This window comes from Cynocephalus volans, chromosome 12 (assembly GCF_027409185.1).
Source record: "Cynocephalus volans isolate mCynVol1 chromosome 12, mCynVol1.pri, whole genome shotgun sequence".
NCBI classification, from domain to species: domain Eukaryota; kingdom Metazoa; phylum Chordata; class Mammalia; order Dermoptera; family Cynocephalidae; genus Cynocephalus; species Cynocephalus volans.
The window spans coordinates 5,380,982-5,398,008 of record NC_084471.1 but is presented as its reverse complement, the minus strand read 5'-3'; the positions used below and the strand labels follow the sequence as shown (position 1 = coordinate 5,398,008).

The following is a 17,027-nucleotide window of genomic DNA, read 5'->3' as shown; positions in this document are numbered from 1 at the left end:
TTTTGTGAGTTTGTTTATTTTTAAACTCTTGACAAGTCAAAATTACAAATATATAATAATGTTAATGCCTTTATGGAGGTTGATATGACTGATTGTTTAACAAGTACCAATGTATTTCACTTGTAAAATCAACATCTGTTACAATTTCATTCTATTTTCTCAAAATCTAAAATATCACTGTTGCTATTAATATCTTCTTTATTAGAACACATCACCCCACAAGTTAGTAGCTTGAAACCACAAACATTTATTTCACACAGTGCATGAGGTCAGGAATTGGGGGTAGCTTAGTAGGGTGGTTCTAGCTCACTGTCTTTGAAGAGGTTGCTGTTTAGCTGTCCACCAGGTTTAGCTGTCCACCAGGTCTGCATCTTCTGAAGGCCTGACTGGGGCTGAAGGATCAGGTTTCAAGCTCACTCGTGGCTTTTGGCAGGAAGGTTCAGTTCTTTGCCACATGGACCCATCTGTAGGGCTACTTACAACATGGCAGTTGGCTTGTTCGAAAGCCAGTGATCCAGGAGAGAGCGCTCAAGATGGAAGCTGGAGTGTCTTATAATCTGATCTTGGAAATGATGTGCCATTACTTCTGTTGGTCAGGGGAGAGGACCACATATATTCACATATGGGTGTGAATACCAGGAGGTGGGATCATCGGGGCATCTCAAAGCTGGCCATTACTTCCTCTTTGTTTCATGCTCCAATCCCATTCTTCCCTCCTTACCCAGAAGCAGTTGTCTATCTGTCCATAAATGTATGCTGTTTAATTTTTAAATTTTTACATAATGGTATGTGCTGTGTTTTATGCTGTTTGTTCTGCAGTTTGCATTTTTAATTTACATTGTGTTTTTGATGCTACCAGTTTTCATAGATAGAGAGAGGGTAGGTCATTAACTTCAAAAGTTGTAAAGTATACCATTATAAGCATATGTAATAATTCATCTACCTTTTTTCCTACTGATGGATATTTGGGTTGTCTTGAAGTTTTGCTAAGTCAAACAGCACTGCAGAAGCCGTCTTTATACATGTCTCCTTGTGTACATGAGCCTTAGTTTGCTTTCCCCCCAAAAGAATTTGAGGCAAGGACTTGGGAGCAAGTAATTTAATTGGAGGTGATCCACACCAGTTAGGAGTGTTGGAGAGGGCAAGCTAGGCATGGAAGGAGACAACCCATATGAGGGTGCCTTATTGAGCTGGTGGTAACTGCTGTGGGCAACGGGGGCTCATGCCCTCTGGACTTCCCTGAGGAACTGTGTGGAGTGCACGTCTGAATTGTCCCTATGAAGAATGTATGGCTGGTTGAGAATTGACCCTGGGGCCATTGGCTGGAGGGGCCCAGGGAATGGGGTAAGGGGCAACATGAGCATTCGTTGCAATCTGCTCTTCTGGCTTGAGACTGTACATTCTGTGACTGAGTCTTCAAGGTAATAGTCAGAGTCTAAGAGAAGACCTAGATAGGAGTGTTGGTGGAACAAGCTACAGTGTGCACTGCTGCAGCCTGTCCTGAGGCTGTAAGTGGTAAGGATCATCCCCGTCTCCACCCTCCATGCCAGATATCTCTTTCTGCCAGAAGTTTAGCTAGCCTCTGTTGCTAAGGGCTATGAGCCTGTGGTTGCCTTTCTCTTGGCAGTCTTGGGGTTGCTGCAGTTGCCAGTGCATGGTTGTCACTGGGCATAGTAGAAGTACATCCCCCCCCCAAAAATCCCCCTGAAAAAGACATCCCAAAGAATCCCCAAGTTCCAGATCTGCTCCTTCCTGCCCCCTTCTTGTCACAGCGACCCTGGCTCTTCATGATAAACAGGGCGATCACTCCTGCCAGTGTAGTGACTTCTTTCTTTGCCTGCTAGTCTGCTGGGTTGAGGATCCCAAAGTGATCACTGTACATATCCTTTGAGGTATACTGGAACCCTTCCTGTGCCCCCTGATGGAAATGTTCTTCCTCTAGGACCTAGGACTTCGTCCAGCACAGCCTAGAGTTGCAGGATTGGGGACACAAATTCTGCAGGTAGCTCACCGGGAGTGGTGAGGAGAGAGACCAGTTTTTCTTAGTGTTAGTTTTTATCTTTGAACCTTTAGTTTGCTGGCTCACCTTGAGTGAGAGATTTGTTATATTTCTCCCTGTCTGGGCTCACTTCTCCCTGTGTAATGGTTTGCATTTTCCTCTACTTATTCCCAGTAACCCTGGCCTAAAATCAGATCTTCTATTGGCATATTGCATATCTGGTCACTGAGCTAGCTGGCATCTTGGACCAGGTCCTGTCTGTGGAGCTCCCGTGGCTTCCTCCTGACATTGGAGGTACACAGCTTCACATACAGACTGTGTGTAGGGCTGCTCTGATGGCAGCTCTTTTCATACTTCAGAAGCACAGGAGACCTGTCCTTGCACTGAGTTTCACATAGCTTTTGGTCCCTGTCATCCTGCCAGAGTTGAATTGCAGACAGTCTCTAACTGTATTCAGAATGTTGGACTCTTTGGCTTCAGACCTGATTATAGCTGAGTGTTTCCATTCAGTTTCTGGTATATGGAGATATGTGCCTTGTTTTTAAGTTGGGCTATATATTTATAGTTAAAAAAAAAAAAAGCATTTCATTGCATTGTTTGGAATGGAGGGGAGATGCTTAAAATGTGAACTCTTCCTCACTGCTCTTCTCATTTCATAACACAATAACCTTTGATACATCTTTCTTCCTACTGGATGGTGCCTTTCTTGAGGTGGGGACCGTCCTCTTTGGTATCTCCTCACAGGGTGTCTCGCCTGTTTTGGGTACTTGGTAATTATTGAACTGAACAGAGCAATGGGGAGCCAATGGCTCCAATGAGAAAATCACTTCTTAGTGGTGACAGAGAGCCAGTCGATAATAATAACTCACATTACTAAAAAGCTGTTAATTCAGCTTACCATGCTATTCATTCATTCAGTCAGTCACTCCACATACAGCATGTGCCAAGCTCTGTGCCTAGTGCTGCAGCATAGTTGATAAAGTAAAATGGACCATATTTAGCTTCCTTCCAACTCCTAGCATAGGAGTAGCTCAAATGCTATAATATTAAATTTATAAATGTAAATGTCTTGGCCTTCATTTCTTTGCTCATAAGCATACTCCTCGTTTTCCTTCAAGGTTTGATTACCATCGTACCTCCTGTTGAAAGCCTTTTCTGACCCCTCGGTGTCTCTGCCTGTGTTCCTTTGGCATGCTGTGCTTAACTCTTCCAGAGAACTCCACGTAGTGTATTATAATGATTTAATTACCTATCAGGCCCACTAGAGTGAGAACGATGTGAGGGCAGGATTCTTATTTACCTTTGTATTCTCAGTACCTCCTTTCAGACCCAGCACATAGTGAGCGTTTGATAGTATTTTTATTATTTTCTTGATTATTTAATTTTCTTGAGCCATTAGATATAAAATGAGAGCATGGAAGAAAGACTCTAGTTAGGAGGGTACAGGAAACATCAAATATGACAGATGACTCTGATCTCAAGGGATAAAAAATGACTTGGTATTCTTAATTGCTTGTATAAAATATGTTGACTAACTTTCACAAAGAAAGTGAATAGACTGAGCACTTTAGAGGTCAGCATATCACAAAAGTAAAAAATAAACCTATCCATCTGTAAATACGTATATTATGGGTTTTCCCCAAATATTACTGAGCCTTTGGCCAGCAAGTGTCTTTGCACCAATAAAACCGCAAGACCATACCTCACCACCACCACCCCTGACCAAACCCCAAAAACCCACACGGGTCATCAGCTTAGCTAAGGATGCCATGTGGCATTTTGACTCAACCATGATTCAGCTCAAGTTTGTTGAGATAAAAAGAACTTTTTAGAGTATGATGGCAGTTTTCTTTATTTTTACCTATGCCATGAGCTGGAATACCACATGGAACTATTTGGTAAGGTGTTCTGACTCAACTTCAAAATACGGAGGTGGTCAGTGTGAGCCATCTCTCACATTCAGTCATCTTAAGTGGATGAAGTGGCTAGCAAATCAAAATAAATGAGGTTAGACCTGTGACCATCAGTACCCTCAGAGAAGTTTTCTAGCTCTTTCATTCTTCTAGTCTTTTGTAGTGGTTGCTGGACCCAAGGTCACTGGACTATGGGCAAGGACACCAAAAAGCAAAGGAATCCTAGGACCATCACTAAGCTGAGCCAAGGCTTTGCTGATGGCCACAAGCCTAGAGGAGTTACATTAGAGTTAAAAAGATGATTTGTGAGCAAGTGATGCTGTCTCATAGCCTTTGAGGAATTCATGTGTATAGTGCTTAGAAAGTACCCACCACATAATAAGTACAATTTAAGTGTTAGCAGCTATCATTGTTGTCGTTGTCGTCATCATTGAGAATATTATAAAACTTTATCGGAAGACTTTAATGGTAAGATATACATTACATTATAGGAAATTTCAATAACATAAAGCCATCAGTTCTTCCCAAATCGACCTGTGGATTTCGTGCCATTCAAAATAAAATCTCAGTCTGCAAAGACGTGTTGGTTATTCCTTGCTCCAGCAGCAAGTGTCAGCATGTCTCACCTGCCTGTAATGACCTTCAGGTGGCTGTGGCACAGCTTCTGTCATCTGTGACCTTCACTGACTGCAGAAGCCCTAGGGAAGATGCCAGGACATCCACAAGCAGGGAAATGGACTCAGGAGGCTTCGAAGGTGTGGCTGTCAACTTCACCCTGGAGGAGTGGGCTATGCTGGATCATTCCCAGAAAAAACTCTACAGAGACGTCATAGGGGAAATCTTTACAGACTTGGCTTCTATAGGGAGAAAATGGGAAGACCATAATATTGAACATTACTACAAAAATCATAGCAGAAATGTGAGCTGTAGTCAAACCCTCTTGCAGAGCATTCAGTCTATTAGCTTTCAAACAATTCAGGCAGAGCAGGAAGCCTACAGTTTTCCTGAAATGGTAAAAATCAACCATATTGTAGAGAAAATCAATGAAAGTAAAGAAAGCCATTGCTGTGGAGAAACTTTCAGCCAGATTCCAAATCTTAATCTGGACAAGAAAAATCCTTTCAAAGTATAGCCATGTGAATGTTGTTCCTGTGAAAAAGTCTTTACGTGTCATTCATTTGTTAATAGGCACTCCCCATCTCATGCTGGACCCAAGTGATGCAGGACTCAGGATTATGGAGAGAAGCTGTGTTAACATAAGCAATGTGGGAGAACCTTTAGTGACCTCTACTCCTGTTGAATTCATTAGAGGACTCACACTGGAGAAAAACCCAGTGAGTGTAAGGAATGTGGGAAATTCTTCATTTCTCTGGCAGGTGTTCAAAGGCATATAACACATGCTGGAAGTGGATCTTACAAGTGTAAGGTATGTGAGAAAGCCTTTGACCGTCCCAGTTCACACCCAGGTCATGAAATTATTCACACTGAAGAGAAACCCTATGAATGGAAAAGCCTTTAGTGTCACAGCTCAGTTCGAAAACATGAAAGTACTGGAGAGAAACCCTATAAGTGTAACAAATGTGGGAAAGCCTTCATTTATTTCGCAGATGTGTGAAGACACGTGCTGGAGATAGACCTTGTGAAAAGCCTTCGCCTGCCCCAGTTCATTACAAATGCGTGAAAGGGCTCATGATGGAGATAACCCCTATGAATGTAAGCCTTCAGTCATTGGAGTTCCGTTAGAATGCATGAAAGAATTCACACTGAAGAGAAACCTCATGAATGTGAGAAATGAAAGCCTTCATTTCTCTTGTAAAGGTTCAGAGACACATACTAGTGCACACTGGAGTAGAACTTATGAATGTAAGGTATGTCGGAAAGCCTTTAAGTTTCCCAGTTCATTTTATTTATTTATTTATTTATTTTTATTTTTTATATTTTATTTTATTTTTTTTAAAAAAATTTTATTTTGTCGATATACATTGTGGCTGATTATTGCTCCCCATCACCAAAACCTCCCTCCCTTCTCCCTCCCCCCTCCCCCCCAACAATGTCCTTTCTGTTTGCTTGTCGTATCAACTTCAAGTAATTGTGGTTGTTATATCTTCTCCGCCCCCCCCCCGGTTGTGTGTGTGTGTGTGTGTGTGTGTGTGTGTGTGTGTGTGTGTGTGTGTGTGTGTGAATTTATATATTAATTTTTAGCTCCCACCAATAAGTGAGAACATGTGGTATTTCTCTTTCTGTGCCTGACTTGTTTCACTTAATATAATTCTCTCGAGGTCCATCCATGTTGTTGCAAATGGCAGTATTTCATTCGTTTTTATAGCTGAGTAGTATTCCATTGTGTAGATGTACCACATTTTCCGTGTCCACTCATCTGATGATGGACATTTGGGCTGGTTCCAACTCTTGGCTATTGTAAAGAGTGCTGCGATGAACATTGGGGAACAGGTATACCTTCGACTTGATGATTTCCATTCCTCTGGGTATATTCCCAACAGTGGGATAGCTGGGTCGTATGGTAGATCTGTCTGCAATTGTTTGAGGAACCTCCATACCATTTTCCATAGAGGCTGCACCATTTTGCAGTCCCACCAACAATGTATGAGAGTTCCTTTTTCTCCGCAACCTCGCCAGCATTTATCGTTCAGAGTCTTTTGGATTTTAGCCATCCTAACTGGGGTGAGATGGTATCTCAGTGTGGTTTTGATTTGCATTTCCCGAATGCTGAGTGATGTTGAGCATTTTTTCATATGTCTGTTGGCCATTTGTATATCTTCCTTAGAGAAATGCCTGCTTAGCTCTTTTGCCCATTTTTTAATTGGGTTGCTTGTTTTCTTCTTGTAAAGTTGTTTGAGTTCCTTATATATTCTGGATAGTAATCCTTTGTCAGATGTATATTTTGCAAATATTTTCTCCCACTCTGTTGGTTGTCTTTTAACTCTGTTAATTGTTTCTTTTGCTGTGCAGAAGCTTTTTAGTTTGATATAATCCCATTTGTTTATTTTTCCTTTGGTTGCCCGTGCTTTTGGGGTCGTATTCATGAAGTCTGTGTCCAGTCCTATTTCCTGAAGTGTTTCTCCTATGTTTTCTTTAAGAAGTTTTATTGTTTCAGGGTGTATATTTAAATCCTTAATCCATTTTGAGTTGATTTTAGTATACGGTGAGAGGTATGGATCTAGTTTCATTCTCCTGCATATGGATATCCAGTTATCCCAGCACCATTTGCTGAAGAGGCATCCCTTCCCCAGTGAATAGGCTTGGTGCCTTTGTCAAAGATCAGATGGCAGTAAGTGTGTGGGTTGATTTCTGGATTCTCTATTCCATTGGTCAGTGTGTCTGTTTTTATGCCAGTACCATGCTGTTTTGGTTATTATAGCTTTGTAGTATAGCTTAAAGTCGGGTAGTGTTATGCCTCCAGCTTTATTTTTTTTTGCTCAGCATTGCTTTGGCTATGCGTGGTCTTTTATTGTTCCATATAAATGACTGGATAGTTTTTTCCATTTCTGAGAAAAATGTCTTTGGAATTTTGATGGGGATTGCATTGAATTTGTATATCACTTTGGGTAGTATGGACATTTTCACTATGTTGATTCTTCCAATCCAAGAGCATGGGATATCTTTCCATCTTCTTGTATCCTCTCTAATTTCTCTCAGCAGTGGTTTGTAGTTCTCATTATAGAGATTTTTCACCTCCTTGGTTAACTCAATTCCTAAGTATTTTATTTTTTGTGTGGCTATTGTAAATGGGCAGGCTTTCTTGATTTCTCGTTCTGCATGTTCACTTTTGGAGAAAAGAAATGCTACTGATTTTTGTGTGTTGATTTTGTATCCTGCTACTGTGCTGAAATCATTTATCAATTCCAGCAGTTTTTTTGTAGAGGTTTTAGGCTGTTCGATATATAGGATCATGTCATCTGCAAACAGGGACAGTTTGACTTCCTCTTTTCCAATCTGGATGCCCTTTATTTCCTTCTCTTCTCTGATTGCTCTTCCTAGTTCATTTTGAATGCATGAAAGGACTCACAATGGAAGAGAACCCTGTGAATATAAGGAATGTGAGAAAGCCTTTCTTTCTTTTTTTTTCTTTCTGACCAGTAAGGGGATAGCAACCCTCGGCACGGTTTGGTCTGCACCATGCTCAGCCAGCAAGCCATCCCTATATAGGATCCGAACCCACAGGCTTTGGCGCTCCCAGCGCCATACTCTCCCGAGTGAGCCACGGGCCGGCCCGAAAGCCTTTATTTCTTTTGTCAGCGTTAAAAGATTCATGATACTGCACCCTGGAGATGGACCTTATAAATGTAAGATATGTGGTGAAGCCTTCAGTTATTCCACTTCCTTTTGAAAGCATGAAAAAATCCATACTGGATAAAAATGCTAAATGTAAGGAAGGCAGAAAAGCCTTCAGCTGGTCCGTATACTGAGAAAGACATGTATGAATGCATACTGGACTGAAACCATAGTAATTTTAAAAATACAAAAGGTTTTAAATTTGATAGGTACTTTAAAAGTCATGTGAAAACTCACAATGCAGTGCAATTCTGTAAATGTCTGTAATATGGAAAGCCTAAAGAATATTAGTTCATTTATAATGCTCTAAAAAGTTTGCATCATGAAAGAAATGTTATAAAAGTGTTTATAACACTTTTTTAAAAAATCAGTTTTATCATTTTTTCCCATCAATATTTATCATTGCTTTATTTTCTAAAGTGCATCTATGGACTATTGATTTCTGCTTCTTTTGCAAGGAAACATTGAGGTGAGATAGTTCTGTAAGTAATCTTTAAGCAAAAGTACGTGAGTTTAATAGTTCTATTTTTAGGTCAGTTAGTAAAATTTTTCTCTGTAATTTGAAAAAAAATCTTAACAGGGTTTTTGTTAGAAATTCACAAGCCGATTTCCTAATTTATATGACAAACTCATAAGTTTTCTCCTGTTCTCTGGGCTTACCCTGTTAAAGCTTTTTGTATGAATCCTTTCTGACTTTCCAGCTCTTGAAACCCTACTCATGTGCCTCAGCAGAACTCCCTGTCTCCTCAGCTTCTCTGAACATTCCCTTCATCTTCTTGTTGTAAATAAAATATGGCTCACTTCTGAGGACGTGCCTTTCCCAGAGTTTCTTTAAAGTGAGAGGCTGTTTTCTCTCTGTGTTTAGTGCACTGCTGGGCTTGAAGGTATGGTGGGTGTTCTTGATTGTCATTGCTGCTTTTAGGCCATTTCCCTCCCTACACTCCTCCAACTTTTAATCTCATGCTGTCAGAGCATACCACCTATTGAATAACTTTTGCAGTTAAAAGAGATCTGTGGGTCACTCCTCGTCATTCCTTGAAGAGTTTAGGCCTAGTTCACTGTTAACTCTCTATTACTTCTCCTGTCTTAAATATTTGCTATTTCAGTATTTTCATAGATTATATTTCCTTGACTTTCTCTCCTCTAATGAGCTTGCCTTCCACCCATCTCACCCACACATTGCTACCTAGACCTTTTTATTAACTGTAGCTGCATTCCCTCCACAAGGTCAGCTTCAGGAGTCCCACTCTCTGACCACCTGTTTTATCTTCTCTGTAGAGCCTCTACTCCAGCAAGTCTTCAACCACCAGTCTTCCAACCATCTATTAATCCTGTTTTTTGACCCAGTCTGTGGATTCCTGTTTACTGCCCCTTTTGTTCTTCATTCCCCTTCTTAATGTTCATGTCCCCTCCTTAGTCCAGTGTGGGTCGGTGGATCAGTGCTATAAGCATTTCCTTGTGTATATCATCAACTCCCTTGCCTCCTCTTTACCTTTGTAATGCTTGTCTGGTAAAATGCCAGCTCTGGTTAAGTCCAACTTGCTGTTTTCTTTGTGCTGGCACCTAAGTGGCTAAACAAGACTGGGGGAAAACGTACAGCCATGCTGACTAGTCTCACTTTAAATTGATGATTGCTACATAACTATGCTGATTGGTCTTACTTTATTAAAACATTTTTATTAAGTTTTTTTATTATTAATATTATCTTTGGTTGACAAATCATAATTGTATACATTTATGGGGTACAATGTGGTGTTTTAATGTATGTATACGATATGGAAAGATGAAATCAAGAATTAATATATCCAGTACCTCGCTTACCATTTTTCATAGTGAGACATTTGCAACTTAGTTGTTTTGAAATATACAATACACTGTTACTGGCAACAGTCATCCTGATGTGCAACAGATTTCAAAACCTGTTCCTCCTGTCTGTGTGAAACTGTGCCCTTTCATCCACAAGTCTCCATTCTCTCCCTTCCCTCCCCCCAGCCTCTGGAACCATCATTCTCTCTCTACCTCTGTGAGTTAAACTTTATTGGATCCCACATGTAAGTGAGATCATGCTGTGTTTGTCTTTTTGTGCCTGGCTTATTTTACTTCTCTTAAAGCCTTCCAGGCCCATCCATGTTGTCTCAAATGGCGGGATTTCCCCCCTTGTTAAGGTGGAATAGTATTCCATTGTGTATCTATACCACCTTTTCTTTATCCATTTACCCATTGATGGACACTTAGGTTGAGTCTATATCTTGGCTGTTGAATAATGGTGCAGTGAACATGAGAGTGCAGGTATCCCTTTGACCTACTGGTTTCAGTTTCTTTGGATATATACCCAGAAGTAGAATTACTGTGTCATATGGTAGTTCTGTTTTTAGTTTTTTGGGGAAACTCCGTCATATTATTTTTCATAATGGCCATACGAATTTACATTCCACCAAGAATGTATAAGAGTTCCTTTTTCTCCACATCCTCTGGTCTTACTTCAAATTGATGATCACTGACCTCGGGTGGGCATTTAGTGCTGTCTGGCAATCCTATTATATTTATTTAGTACATTTTTCTAGTCAGGTATTTCATGCTTTTTTTTTTTTGGCAGCTGGCCGGTACGGGGATCCGAATCCTTGACCTTGGTGTTATAACACCACGCTCTAACCACCTGAGCTAACCAGCCTGTCCGTGCTTCATGCTTTTACTCTCTTTAAATCTCCATTGCCTGTCCCTTATTCTCACTCTCGGTTTTCTATTTTACTGAGAAAATAGGAGCAACCATAAGATAATTTTCGTGCACTCTTGTCACCCTCTCTACCCACCCACTTGTGTCTGTGTCTGTGATCTGTCTCGCCTTCTGCTACTGTGGGTGGATGAACTGTCTTGCTCCAATGTTAGCTCCCTTCAGGTCAGCACTGAATGCTGCTCCCTTTTGCATGTGTTGTTCCAGCAATTTTTTTCCTTTCTTTTTTAAGTAATCAGTATTACACTTTCTATTGGGTTATTCTCATCAGTTTATAGATCTGCTGCAATTTTTCCCATCCTAAGAAAAATCTCTCCCTCCATTTCCCCTAGCGATGTTCCTTTTCGGATCTCAGAACTCACTCCTCAGTCTTCTTTTTCTACCTGTACTTACTTCCGCGGTAATCTCATTAGTCCTATGGCTTTAATACCTTCCATCTGCTGGTGACTGTAACATTTTTCTCTAGCTGGACTTTTCTCTTGACCTCTAGACTTCACCTGCCTCCTCCACATTTTGCTTGTATTTCTAATAGGTATCTCAAATCTAACATCCCAAAGCAAACTCCTGACCCTCTTACCCCCCAGATATCCTCATAGTAATCTACTCCATTTCTGTAAATGGCAAATACATCCTTCCATTTATTGCTCAGGCCAAAGTTTTGTAGGCATCCTTGACTCCCCCTTTTCAGATAGCCCTCATAACATCTTATCATCAAGTCCTATTGGCTCCATCTTCAAAATATATCCTGAATCTGATTTCTGCTTGCCGTGTCTGCTGCCTCTGTTCCAAGAACAGCTTCCTCACTCTCCTGGTGTCTTCTCTTTCTCCCACTATGATCTGTTCTTTACAAAGCAGCCAAAGGGAACCTTTTAAAATGTAAACCAGATGATGTCACCCCTCTGCTCAGAACCTCTCAGGCTTCACATCAGGATAAAAGCAGTGGCCTTCCAGTGGCCCCTGCACTGTGGCTCCCTCTTGCCTCTGACTCGTGTTACACTTGCACTCTCTCACTGGGCTTCATCCACGGCAGCCTCTTACCTTTTCTGTGACCTGCCACCTCTGCCTTTGCCTCCAGCCCACGCTCTCCTCCCGGGAAGGTGTGTCGTGGGCTCCCTCACCTTCTTCCGTGTTGTGCTCAAATGTTACCTTTTAACTAAGGATTTCAGTAAGGTTCTTAATAAGGTCTTATATACAGCATCTTTCTCTACCCAAGAGTGTAAAGACATTCTCCATATATTTTCTTTCCAAGTTTTATAGTTTTGTCTTTCATAGATTCCTAAATCCATCTGGAGTCACTTTTTGGGTATGTGTGTAAGTAGGGACCCACTTCAATTTTTTCCAGGTGGATAACAGTTGTTACAGCACCTCTTACAGAGTAGTGCATCCTTCCCTACAGATCTTTAGTGCCAGCACTGTCATTTGTGAAGTTTCCGTATATGTGCAGTACTCTTCCTGGGCTCTGTTCTAGTGGTTTATTTTCTACCTCTGCCGATTTCACCTTTTCTTAGCTTCCTTCATTTAGCATAATGCGTTTGTGATTCTCTTTGTTCTGATGAGAGGTGAATTTTGAATGAAGTGAGAACAGTGGGAAAGGGGGAAGCATGTGATTTTTTGGAGTGGGGAGGGGACTGGTATGTTTGGAACCCTTTAAAGCAGGGGTTGCCAAACTGTGTCCAAATCTGGCCCACTACCTGTTTTATGTTTCGTGAGTTGGAAATGGTTTTTACATTTTTAAATGGTTGGGGAAAAGATAAAATTTTGTGACACGTGAAAACTATATGAACTTTAAGTTTTGGTGTCTACAGATAGAGTTTTATTAGAACGCAGCCATGTTCATTTGTTTAGGTGTCGCCTGTGGCTGCTTTTGTGCTCCGAGGGTGGAGTTGAGAAGTTGTGGTAGAGACTTTCTGGCCGTCAAAGCCTGAAATATTGACTCTCTAGCCTTTTACAGAAGAGTTTGCTACCCTGCAAAATGGATTGGTCTGGGCTGTCAGGGACAGCTTCATAGTCCTGGATGTGAAAAGACGGAAAAAGGAGAGACTTGAGATCTGCAAAGATGAAATTTTGCCTTAGGCTGTTTGTGGCAGGAGATAAAAATGTTTTTTATTTTCTGTTTTTGTTCAATCCAGTCCAGTTAAATCATTAAGCAAGTTTTATGGTTTTAAATAACCAGCGATTGTTATTTTAATCTCTGAACTTGTGTGTATTTTAATAGTTTTTCTTAGTTGCAGTGGTTAAATCTACTCCAAACCACATATGCCAGTTTTAATTAAATCTAAGGCATTGTAATAAATCTTTTAACAAATATGAAAGTCTAAGTCGTAGCATTACAATAACTAGCATTTAGTTTCCTTTTCAGTAGGAGGCCCCACTTGATGAATTAACTGTAAAGTGCTTGTGTGTGTAGTATATTAGACCTATCTAACCTGTTACATATAATCACGGATAGTTTTCTTTAATTTTACTCAAACAGGACTTGCCAAAAATCAAACTGTACAGATCTGTTCAAACTTGAAGGAAATGAAATTCTACCTTTTGTATAATTCAAAGGATTTCTTTTTTGTTTTGTAATGTAACATTTCATTTACACATTGTCTTCAGGGTATGCATTCCTACCTAATAAGAGTGTCTAACAGTTGAATTTTAATTGTCCTTGTAAGTGCTGTACTTTCTGCCTTCTGTGAGTGAAGTAGCTAAGCTTTTAAAAGTCTTTGTGAATATTTTTTGTTAGTTTGGTTAAAGCAGAAATGACAGCAATTATTATTATTAATAATGTTTGTAATATAAGAGTGATTGACTGATCTTTTCTAGCTGTTTCATTGTCATTAATCATTACACATATTTAGCTGCATTGTCCTGTCAGAGAACATAGATTTTGCAGACAGTATATCAGGACTACTTAGGATCTGTAATGCCAGAATAGTTTTCTTTCAAGGCTGTAGATACGGTAAAGAAGTACAGGTGAGAGTTAAATGCTTTCATGGTATTTGCTGTTATTGAATAAAAGCTTCTTTGTCCTTATCTGATGGAAGTTGTTAATGCATTGTGTGAAAATATGATGAATAGAATCTATAGCTATTACATGGCTCTAAAGGAAAGGTGCTGTTTTTTTTTTTTCCCCCTCCACATTTTACAGAGAGAAATAGACATCTAAGACATGTTCTCTGCTTTCAAGAAATTTCAAATACAGTTAATTGGGTTATAACTCCCCTTCACCCCCACCCCTTAAGCTTATCCATTTGTATCATTTAGTGGGGAAGGGGAAATGAGATGTTTGTTAAATAGCAATCATAAAATACCTACATTATATCCACATCTTAAAATATGACAATTTTTAAAGTTTCGAGTCTAGGATATGTGGTTGTCTTCATGAGAAGGGAAGATTGAGCTGATGTCTCAGTATTTCCCGCAGGTTTCACTGCTCGCGGCAGGCCAGAGCCCAGCTCAGAGTACAGGCTTGGGAAGTGCCTGGACCACATAACGAGAAGTGGTGCAGCTAGAGGCCATGCGGAGTGCATGGACAGTCTCATCTCTGAAGCTTGAAATGAACAAATTCAGTCTGTAAGGGCCAATTCTGGGCCCTAGGGATAGAGAAAAGAATAAGATAGTCTCTATTTTTTAGGGACTTATAGTCTAGCTGGGGAGATAGATGGGATAAGTATATGTTCTCTCATGTGGATAAGTTATAGAGCAGAGTTCCAGGGGAGCATAGAGATGGGAGCCAGTTTACCTGGAGTAGTGGAGAAGTTTCACCAGCGCTGTGAATTTTCAAAAGTTTAAAAGGAGCCAGAAGATTCCCAGGCAGAGAATTGGGTGGGGATGGTATGGAAAGGGCATTCTTGTGGAGGAATATGTTTAAGCAGAGACAGAGGATTGGAGGTACTCGGTGTTTTCAGCAGTCCATGGGTGTGCCACCTGGGAAGAGCAAATGACAGTGATGACAATCTCAAATTATTTTATCCTTATGCTGCAAACGCAAATTATTGTGTGCCAAATAGATGTTGCCATGACTACTCATCAGTAGCTATTAATAGTTATTTGAATTTCAGTACTGTTTTGGTTGGCTTTAACATTTTTCTTTTGGTTAAAAGTATAATAAAGGCATGGTGCATATATGAGAAATTAACGTGTAACATTGGGAATTATTCACAGGATAGGTCATGAACTTACTAGCTGTTCTGTGGTCAGAACATCAGTTTTCCTAAGAACAGTGCTTTTCTTCTCTCTTGTTTAGTGTATACTACCATAGTTTGATTTCCAAGCTTTTGCTGTGCTAGGTATCATTTTTGAGTAAAACAGATGTTAGGATTTCAAGGAATGACCTGAGAACAGATCACAGTGGGAAAGTGGTGCCCATGGGAGAGGCAGATTGCAAAGAACCGGCTGAGAGAGATCATGTAGCTTCTGTATCACAGGAGTACAAGCACGCTTCGTAGCCATCTTAGGACAAAGAGGCATTATCGAAGATTATTCAAGTTGTAGAGTTCTACTTTTATTTGACTGTAAGATTAAGTAATAAATGTCATCAAAACTTTATGCAGATGGGGCAGAAAGGTAATTTTATTTCTTTTTTTGTCATAGAAATTGGGATCACTCTTGGCATTCTTCACAGTGTTTTCAGCTTTTGGGTATTTTCTTAGCCTTTTAGTGTCTGCAGTATACTGTGGTTAGTACTCCTTAACACTGTCTTGAGAGTGTTAGTGACTGTTCTTTTTATGGTAATATTGTCACAAAAAATGGCTTATGTACTTAATTGTTTCATACAAAAATTGAGGCAAGATCAGTGCTGTACCCTTGAACTTGCATGTTTTTGTTTGGTCACTCAATAACTGAGATACTGAGTCAAAGTTTCAAGATCTACTTGTGGAGAGAGCTGACTAAAGGAGATGCAAACACATTATTTTATGTGTGGTTTCCTAATTTCTAATTGATTAATTTATACTCTGTCCATTTACAAAAGCAAATTTGAGCTGCCTTAAAAGATCAATACAACTGAAAAAATAAAAGGTAAGAGAGGAAGGTGGGGAGAAGGGAAAAACCACACAGGAAAAATAAGGATTCATATTGTTAAACACGGGCCATAAATTTGGCTTATTAAAGGCCCAGACAGAGAGGAAAACATGGTAAATAATGTGATTTCTATTGTCTGTCCATAAGATAAAAACACACTACTTGGTGTGCAAGAAGTCATGGTACTGAAGCTCTAGGAGGGAGGTGTCTCTTCTGTCCCTGGGAAGGGGGACCTGTATAAAGTGTCCTCTGCAGCTCCTGAGCAGTTTAGTAACCCGGGCAGCTCAGTGTTAGCAGACCTGATGGTCTGGCTTAGTGCAAGGGTGAAGTTTAGGATACTGTGATTCCACTGTGAAAGCAAAAGGAGAAAATTCATGTGGTCAGAATCGCCTGTGAGAATCTCTTAAATTTTCCAATGTGGCAATTTTTCTTCGAACGTTAAAACAGATTGCAGTTTCTTGAGGGGATTTATGGAACAAGGAAGTTGGCTTGCATTTAGGTGCCACGTTGCAAAAAAAAATTCTTACATTCATAACTCTAGAATGATAGTGCAGGCGGTACTCCTGGCATGAGAGGCATGCAGAGACTGAGATGCCCAGGGAGAACAGCCACAGGCTCATCTTTCTCCCTGGGCACACATTCTTGGTGGAAGAGCTGGCACACTTTACATTCTCCCGTCTCTCTCTCACGCTCTCATCTATGTAGTTGAATGTATACAAGTTCGGGGTGGATGGTGTCCTTGTTCTCCAGGCAGTCCTTTGTGAATATTGTTTTTCACAATTGAACTTAGGTACATATTGGGTTACAGGGGACAGGTTATATGCTCTATCTGGGACATGAAATGAAGACACTCTGTTCTGATTAAGGGCGGATCCATAAGCATGAACAGTCACCTGCACTAGTATTTGGGTTGTTGTAGGGATGGAAGTTCTCGGATCTGAGTGCTTCGGTTGTAATTGTGGCTCTGCTGGTTACTGGCTGATATGGGCAACTTCCTTAACCTTCTCTCCAACCTTACCTGTAAAATGGAGAAGACTGTTGGGTTCATAAGGTTATTGCAAAGATTATTTGAGATAATACA

General features: G+C 40.4%; 1 protein-coding gene across 1 annotated transcript in view; it reads left to right on the top strand.

Annotated features, from left to right (window-relative positions):
* ATXN10 (ataxin 10) overlaps positions 1 to 17,027 on the top strand; it is a 180,358-nt gene that overhangs the window by 6,935 nt on the left and 156,396 nt on the right. The gene's annotated exons all lie outside the window — the stretch shown is intronic.